Source organism: Pinus tabuliformis, chromosome 4_2 (genome assembly GCF_031772625.1).
Source record: "Pinus tabuliformis cultivar Carrire ecotype Pingquan chromosome 4_2, CPIR1, whole genome shotgun sequence".
NCBI lineage: Eukaryota > Viridiplantae > Streptophyta > Pinopsida > Pinales > Pinaceae > Pinus > Pinus tabuliformis.
The window spans coordinates 731,287,926-731,297,937 of NC_142304.1; the positions used below are offsets into that span (position 1 = coordinate 731,287,926).

The window sequence follows — 10,012 nt, forward strand, 5'->3', positions numbered from 1 at the left end:
TTTGTGCCCATTTTTGCATCTTTTTTTGGACCATTTTTTACATCCACATTTACGTTTGATTTGACTCCATTTTTCCCATCTCATTTTGCACCATATTTTGCGTCATTTGTTTCATCCAATTTTGCATCATTTTTAACATCATCTCTTGCATCTAATGTTACATCATTTTGAGCATCCAAATTTGCATTTATATTTGCATCTTATGTTGAGGCATGTGTTGTGTCCACCTTTGCATCTTATTTTGTGTCTAATGGTACATTCAATGTAGAGCCATTTTTTACGTCTAATTTTGTATTTGTTTTTGCACCAAGTTTTGCATCCAATTTTAAGCTATTTTATGCCCCTTTTTGCACCATTTTTTGTCTACTTGTGTCCAATGTTGCACCATTATTTACACAGACTTTTTCATCCAATTTTGCATTTTTTTGGTGTCTAGTTTTACATCGTTTTCACCATCCAAATTTGCATCTTTTTTTGCCTCATTTTGTGTCCACATTTGCATATAATTTTGTGTCTGAGTTCGAGCCTAAATTTGCATGTGATTAGGAATCATTTTTTACATCCAATATGGCATCCTTGGTTTCACCTTTTTTCAGCCCCATTTTGCATCTTGTTTTATGTCTTTTCTTACATCTTTTTTTTTTCCTTTTTTGCACCCAAGTTTGCATCCCAAATTTACACCATTATTTGCATCATCATTTGGCATATTAATTTGTAACGTTTTTTGCTTCTTTTTAACGCTCAACTTTGCATCTTATTTTACATCTAGTTGTTGTCTTTTTTTGCATCTAATTTGGTGCCCATTTATGTGTCCTTGTTTTTGCCCAATTTGATATCCTTTTGTATGCCATGTTTTGTTCCCTTCTTTGTGTCAACTATTGCACAATTTCACTTCTAATTTAAAACACTTTGTATGTCAATTGTTTGCATTTTGTATTAATTCCTAGTTTAACATCCAATTTTGCTTTCAATTTTGCATCCATGGTTACATGCGCATTTGACTTCTTATATAGAGTATATTTTTCTTTACATATATGACCCCCTTTATAGATTCATAGTGAAATATATGATAGTTTCTAAATATCATTAAAGCAGATATCACAATTCAAAATCATTTGTAAAGAAATTTAAGAGAAATTGACAACATCCATCCAAAAAAATAACAATGTGCCATTAACAATTTTCAAAACATGTATAAAATAGCAACATAATACTAATAAAATCAGTATTATTTTTAATCAAAACAACTAAAATTCAAATATGATTAACAAATCAAAATATTTCATGAATATCGTTATTCTACGATAAATTAACAACATACATAAATCAAACTCATCGTATGATTACAAAATCAAAATGTCTCATTGATATAGGGTAAATTCACAACACCCATCTAAACATAACAATGTCATTCTACACAATAATTTCTTCATAAAAAACAATGCATGTGCATGCCTAGCTACCACCACCAAGATCATCCTCATAATCATCTTGACCATCCTCATTACTCTGATCCACATCATCACCAACACCGCAACTATCATCATCATCTCCTCCTTCACCACCATCATCCTCATCCTCATCCTCATCATCTCCTGATATATGTTGAACATAATTTGGATCATCGTCTTGGCAATCATTACCTATAGCATTCTGACAAAAAAAATCAATATTACATGTTAGTATTAATTACATAACACAACGCATGTTTTTGTTATACAATGTTAACCATAAAATGAGGTAAGATATAATATCTAATAGTACTAAAAAATAAAATGAAAATATGGTTTAAAAGTATATTGGAAATCCAACTAAGATTACATACCATAGAGTCCATCCAAACAACAAATTCAACCCATCAACACAAATATAACTTGTTAAGTTGAATTTATGGAATTAATTAACACAAATATATTAAACTACATGCAAAAGTTTGGTACACTTGCCTACCAAACTACTACCCTAAATTTGCATATCAAGAACCTATGCCTTTGAAGTTTGGTACACTTGGGCTCCTCCCAACACTGTTGTTTTTATCTTCCAAATTTTTTGCACTTGGAGTACTTCCAAGTCTTCCAACATCTTCTTCAAAGGAAAATCAATAGCAAAATGATTCTGATAATAAAGGAAACAAACAACATTCTTAACACTAGATTTGGGCAATTTCAATTGCTTCATTGTCATCACATACTCTTCTTTTGCACCATCCATCTGCATATAGGTATGGGCAAAGAATCTACCCGAAGTCTCAAAGACTCAATCTACTTTACTACCTCAGCGTACTTTTGTCAACCTGCTTAACTTGCCACCGAAGCTTGAAGCGCCCTTCTAAGTCATGGTTAAGAGAGGTTGAAGTATTCAACTTTTGTGCAAAAATATAGTCATGATTGCTTGATTAAAAAAGGAACAAAGTTTTTGTTCCAACCTTTAAGTCACTCTTGTGGTTGATTTTGTCCCCAAACCTACTAATTTGCCTCAAGTTTGGTCAAACATAATGAACATTTGCACTGCTTTGATACGATTTGTCATGAACCTACAGTTTGCTAGAATTTTTCTACAAGAACCTAAGTTTCCCCAAGCCTGTTTTGACTCTTGAGGTTGTGTGACACTAGTTTTACTCAACCACAGTCGGTTGGCCAACATACACCTACAACAACCACACTACACACTTTAACTTGAGGTCTACTCATAACTCTACTGTAAGCTACAATGTGTCAAATGCAATTGAATCCAACTTAATCAAATTCATTAAACAATAGGCACATGTCCCACCACAACCTTTAAAACATCCCAACAATACTTAACACTTAACCAACAAAATACATTGCAAGGAACATAACATTCATTCAAGTAAACATATTATAACAACACACAAAGTAGAGGTAGCATCCAAGGCAAGTGCCTTATTGTTATCATATAAAAAATGTCACAGATATATAACAACATAATTGCAACTTTATTCTAGATATACAATGAGTCAAAGAAAGTATTGCCTTAACTACTACCCAATAGACTTTCACAATCCAAACCCTTTAAAAAATTGAAAGATTGCCTCTTGTAATTCTTGTCTTCTTTTTCTTCTCACTCAGTTAGTGCAGTTTCACCCTACCATGCCAACCTTGAACTTAGCACGATAATCGAGCTCATTTACACTCTTGGTGAATGATCAATGGATGATGCCTTAGCAACTTTGAGGTGTCCACTACTTATACAAGACTTGTCTCACACTTGCATCCTTCTTTGGCATATTACAAACCTCTCTATGCTTAAGTGGACTCAAGTGTCCACATCACCAACTTCTATGATCAATGATGCATTTAACCCCCTTCATTACTTGATTTCAAATTGTCCAACATCTAATGGTGTTGTGCTTAAGTCACAACACACCTAACAAGTGTGCCCAAGGCACCCAAGCACACATGGCAAGGGTGCACCCAGTAAGCATGTCTAACATATGTGTGCCTATTAGTCTCTACCCCTTCTTGTCCATCCACTATCTGACATCCAATGGTGTTGTGTAGAAGGTGCCCAAGCACAACCAACAAAGGTACACCCAACATGTGTGTCCAGTTGATGTGTGCCTGACGAATGTGTAGCCAATGGTGCCTAAGGGTGCACCCAGTAAGCATGTCTAACATATGTGTGCCTATTAGTCTCTGCCCCTTCTTGTCCATCCACTATCTGACATCCAATGATGCTGTGCTGAAGGTGCCCAAGCACAACCAACAAAGGTACACCCAACAAGTGTGTCCAGTTGATGTGTGCCTGACGAATGTGTGGCCAATGGTGCATTTTCCCACTTCATTCTTGTTCCATCAACTATCAAACATCTTTATCACGTTGGGCCCGAGATGCCACACACCCAACAAATGTGCCCATCACACCCAAGTGTGCTTAGCAATGGTGCACATAAGAAGTTCATCTAGTGGATGTGTGCCAAATGAATGTGAACCCAACTAGTGCATTGTACAATTGTACTCTCGGATGCTTACGCCTTAGGGCACTTCTACCCATCCATTGCAACCCTAAAATAGCAAATCCCCAACTCTTGGAATCTACATGTATCCTAGGATCACAAGTCTATAAAATCTAATCAAGTTCTTTATGCCAATCTTGTTCATCATGCGTCATACTTGCAAATCACCAAGTTCCCTTCCGAGCTTCTCTTAGTAGGCCTAACTAATGGGAGCTACACAAATTTGCAACGTGCCAAGTTTGACAAAGGGCAATAGACATGTCCATGGTGCACCTTGCCATCAACAAGGGTACCTATAAACTAACTATTTTTAGCTATCAACCTTTTGTCATGTCCATCCGTGCCAATCAATAACCACAAAGGTTATTGTCTTGTCTTAGTAGCTCAAGTGGTTGGGAGCATAGTTTGTTCTCCTATCCACCCAGGTTCAATTCCAAGGGGCATGTTTCGCCTATTGTGATAAGGCTAGAAGGTTAGGCACCCTCACTACAAAGGACATCTCAACCCTTGCTAAGTCATAAATTATTGGTATATCTAGTTTTTGCATTGTTGGATATACCATTGGTGTTATAATGGCAGCCAGTAAGTTGAAGGTTGATATGTCATTACATTATGAAACTTTATCGTTTGGATTACAAGATAAAAGACGCTACTTATAATTAGTACATCCCACTCAAACTATATGTTATGAAATGCATGTGACGGCTCTACGCCCATCATATGCATGTGAATTCAATGAAGGTTTTGTGAGTTCTGTTTTGTTGTTTTTTTAAATGGAAATGCATTGCACAAATAGTTGTCAACAATAAACAACAACTTTGCACGATAATATAATGTGTTGGAAGCATTTAGGAAGTATGAAAGTATGCCTTTGATTAAGAAGTCAGAATTGGTACCTAGCATCATCTCCACACAAATATGTGAACATTGTTTTTACTAAAATGTAACAGGAGATTTGCATGGGACACCATTAGCAAACATAAATACAAGTACAATAGGAGATATTCTAGAAAGCTTTGCATGGGACACCATTAGCAAACATAAATACAAGTACAATAGGAGTTATTCTAGAAAGCTACGATATGTATACCACTGTAAATTAAACAATGAAAACGGCACAACCAGAGTTAGTCTAGATATACACTATTATAAATTAAATAATGCAAATGTTATGTGGAGAGGGTTTTTTGTCTCACAAACAAGTGGGTCTCATACATCATTTTAGTGTCTAGCTAGGCCATGAGCTTGAAATAAATTATAAATATACAACTATCTAACTTTACAGCCAAAGGATGCCTCTTGTGGAAAGATTTCGAAAATCGTGTCCTTGGAAACCCTTCAAATATCAAATCTGGAATTCTCTCCATTTAGAAGATGGTCTAAAGTTAACAATCCTTCATTTTTGGCACATATATCCTCCTAGGCTGATTCACATTCTTCCCCTTAAAACGAAGTGGATCTATCCCATTTCCCTCCTTAATACTCTGAACACCCTTTGGACCTTTCTGACCCAAGTCCTGGATGGGAAAACTCCAATAAGAAAGGAATAAGTAAAACAGGGCACCCAATCAAGAAAATAGATTGTTAAAGAAGGATACCTCAAACTTCGACCCAAGTCTCGGATGGGAAAGCTCCAATAAGAAAGGAATAAGTAAAACAGGGCACCTAATCAAGAAAATAGATTATTAAAGAAGGATACCTCAAACTTCTTGGAAGGAGCGGATCCTTCCTCTCTCTAGAAATCAAATGAAACAAGATCGAATTGAGCTATTCCATCTCCAAACTTGACTTTTAATGTCTGGCCAAATGAGACACTTTTAACAGAGGAGAACCTGGTGAAACAAGGAATCAATGATCCTTCAAGATGTGACTATTGTTTTGTAAACAACGAAACCCCCTTTCCTACGTTCTTCTGTTATAGAAATGAGTCTCCCCTCCTCTATTACAGCATCTTCTAAAGAAGAACTGTTCAGTAACTGGTTTCTTTTATTGCTTGAAGGATTCAAAAACAAGCCAATTATAAAGGTAATTTGGAATATTATTCTCTTTCGAAGATACAACTGATCAAAATGACAAGATATTCAATGAAAATAGGTATATTCCCAATACGTCTAAAGAATCAATGCCAACTTGATTAGAAAAATTCAAAAATTAGGCAGAGTGAATTAAGCCAACAAGAAAAAGGTTGGAAGAATAGTTATGATTTGGCAAATTGGGAAGAGAAAGGGAGGGAAACCAGCACCGAAAAAAGTACATGAATGTAATCCCATTTAAGTAATCTCCTGCAAATTTGATTATATTAATGATTGGATGCGAAGATTTTAACAATTCTCTTTGATGAACATCAAAAGGAGATCCAAGCCATTCGTTCATGGCATGGATAATCTTAACAACAAAAGGAAGATTATTTGAAAATTTAACTTGGGACATTGGAGTAGCAACCAACAACTATGTAGAATCCTTGGCATCACTCAAAAGGAATACTTATATTAAAACTTACAAAAGAACACCTCAGAAGATCTAACAGTACTTAGAGACTGACAAGTAGTAGTAGCTTCATAAATGGGAATTTCAAGTTCTTTGAATGTCGAGATAGAAAGAAACATAAACAGATTTAGAGAGACTCTAAGGAAATTCCACGTTTGGGAGGGAAAGCACCTTGTATTGGAAAAAAATATAAATATGTCCGAATTTTCCATGAAAATGAAACACAAAAAACAAGGAGCTGGAAGAGGTGTGGTGTCCTTGCTTCAACATATGACATTATGACTCAGCTAGCAGGCTATATTGGGAACGCTTTCCTTCTCTCCGTGCTTCCTCTGTTCTCAACTCTCTGTGAAGGATTGGCTTCCAGCATTAATTCCTTGCAAGTGAGACCAACAACTATTGAAGTTCTCACTCCCTACAAAGCAACTTCACAAGACCAAATCCCAGATTCAAAAGGCTCTCAACTTCAAGAGACAAAATCCTAGCTTCGAAAGGCTCTCAACTTCAAGAGACGAAATCCCAACTTCAAGAGGCCTCTGTACAGAGATTATGCAACAGAAAAGTTCCATCGAATAACTCTGTTTTCTTATCCCAATATGCTAGAATCTATGGTCAGCTTTCAAGGAAGTACCTCCCATCATAGTGGAGCGAAGGCTTTGATTCAAGCACTTCTTACTCTACTCCAAATGACACTCCTCTGGAGGATACCCTGTTGGGGGTTCCTGTAAGGCAGACAAAGATATACTTCGACATATTAACAAGTGGTGAATAGTTTTGTCAATCACGGCAAAGCAGTATTGAGAAATTACAAACTATAAGGATGATTGTCTCAGGAAGTCGGTTTCAATGCAGCTGTTTATGTAGCTAAGTGTCACTCTAAGTATGTTTTGCCTCTAAACAAGACTTCACAGTATGTAAACTATCTTTCGTAATATAAACATAAATTGTTCTTGTTTAAAAAACAAAATAATGAATTCGTGTTCGCTTTTATATCCCAGAACACTATAGATGTTGGACCTAGATTTGCTAGCATAATTTTGGCTATACCTTTCATACTTTTTTCCAAATTCGAATCAGTCAACCTATGGTGTTGTTCAAGATCAACATAAAAACAATATCAAATTCCATTAAATATAGCATCGAGATGGGGAGAAAGGGAATACTGTGATTGTAAGTAGTAAATAATGAGAACGACCAAATTTTGTTTTATGCATAAGTCATTCCTCATGGAAGTAAAATTCCCAAATTTTGCTTTCCATTCTCTTGTTGTAGTCCTATTCACCAGTCATTCTTGATGGTATTAAGCCTTAGCAATAATAATCAGTACAATTTTGATAAATAAAGATGTTTTCTTTCTTTGTTCTTTATTCTAGTTCCGTTTCTGAATGAAACAAATTCCTATGCATTTCCTATGTTTGTGTGTAAGTGAGTGAAGCTTAGATGCAATAAAGCTGTTGAACTTGAGCAACAATGGAATGAAGGAAATTATATTCCAAAGCTTGAAACACAGGACTGAAGCATGGACAAGTGAAAAATACCAAAAAAATCCACCAACAAAGTGATCACTGGAAAGGAAAATATAATTATAGTATCTTTGGAGCCAATCAACCATCCACTGTCAACCTAATCTTCTATATGCTGTATTTGGATTTTCATTACTAATCTCTATGAATAAACTTGGCATAGCATGCTCACTACATTTTTTATCCATAACAAAAAAGAAAACTGAGAACTGAGAAATAATGCATAACTTCATATTCAGGGAATAGCTACTTCCTAAAAGAGATTCTGGAAATACAAACAACCTCATTAAACAAAGTGAAGGAAGCATCAGTTGATCCTGAACTCAATTATATGTCTCTATAAAATAGCATTAAGGAAACTGTTTCTATAAAGCATTATGTTCAACTCAGCATGGACAAAGAATCAAGGTTTGACTTAAAATCAGGCAAGACTTAAGACTTAATTCAGGAAAGTTGGGCAAAAGAAAATAACTTGGACAAAACTTTTATTTTCTAGTTCTCAAGTTTTACCTGATTCTTGCCAAGCCCAAGTCAGATCCTAAGATAACTCTCAAGTTTTGTTTGAGTCTGAGTTAGACCTTGAGTTCTGACCAAGTTAAGCTTCAACTCCATCTGATCTGCTCATATTTAGATCCCAGCAGAGTCAGACTAGCCAAGTTAACTCAGCTGAGTCTGGTAACTATGGATACAATTATCTTTACCAGCTAACGTAGCAATGGCCCAAACGTGATATGAAAAATAAATACAATGTGATAGAGTCATCACATTGTATGTTGGTTAAAAACACAGTAATAGTGAATTCCATGCATGCAGCCATTAGCCGTAAGAGAGAATATGGATGGCTAATTTATTCTCAATTGCTAGCGGGCAAAGACTAATGGAGGGAACAAAGATTGATAGTAAACAAACTTAATTCAAATAATGAGGATTAAGTCAAAGATTATAAAACAAATTGAATGGAAACACTAAAACCCTGTTGAACCCTGTTTTTTAAATTTTATTTGCTGATGATCAAAAATGCCGAAGCTTTTTTACTGAAAGACCAAACTTGACAGCTGAATATTGGAAGACAAAGTTTATGGAAATTTTTTATATTTTAAGCTAGTAGGACAATGTTCTCTGCTAAGGACAATACCCCAAGGGCCTAACCAATATTCTCTCGCCAGGCCATAAGACTGGTTTAGGGCGATGTACCTTGCAGATGATGCATCGCCTCTTATGAATCCTAAGTTGTACGAATGGTTGATGAACAGATAAATGCAAATTGGGAGACTGGGGGTTATCCATATAGACATTCTTAGTCTCTATTCTCAATTATCTTTGTGATATCCATATCCACAATCACTGCAATTCTTATTGCTACAGTGGCATGTCCCATTAATAGCCCTCTTACTCTTAACACAAGCTTTTAGGAGTAGAAAAATGAATTACTTCCACTAAATTTGTAACTTCAAATTTATTAGGCATTTACATTACTAATATGAGAAAGCAACTCTGATTACTATTACGAAAAAGCAACTCCTATCACTAATTTACAAAAGAGGGAAGAAAACCTGAACACCTAAACAATGGAAACCAAAATAACACTGACAAAAAAGCCATGTAGAACGTAAAAAGTTGTCCTCCAGTTGTAGAACAGGCAATGGTAACCAAAATAACACAGATACAAAAGCCATGTAAAACATGAAATGTTGTTCTCCAGATGTAGAACATAAAATGCAACCAGTAAGGTAGTGAGTGCAACTAGTAGGTTTATCAGCACAGCCAACAAGTTTATGAGTGCAACAGCAGTTGATGGTTACTTTCCAATGATTTCCAGCACTGAAATGGTTACATCTTCATCTCAAAGTGCTAGCCAAGTCATTAAATCCCCATTGTTCAAAGTAATTATCCTCTTTTGTCACCATACCACCAAATTGACTCGCAGGCCAAGGGAAGAACACACGAATTTAATTGTCACAAAGTGATAAGTTTTGCCAAGAGTCTTGCACTCCCATAAGGGCCCACTTTTTGCATGAGTGGTCAT

At 35.7% G+C, this 10,012-nt stretch overlaps 1 long non-coding RNA gene across 1 annotated transcript; it reads right to left on the reverse strand.

Annotated features, from left to right (window-relative positions):
- Window positions 1-1,411: 1,411 nt before the first annotated feature.
- LOC149171690 (uncharacterized) lies at window positions 1,412-1,858 on the reverse strand. The gene is made up of 2 exons (XR_016259576.1): window positions 1,826-1,858; window positions 1,412-1,653 (listed from the first exon to the last, which is right to left on the reverse strand). It is a non-coding gene; the product is annotated as an uncharacterized LOC149171690 (long non-coding RNA).
- Between the last annotated feature and the right edge of the window lie 8,154 nt (window positions 1,859-10,012).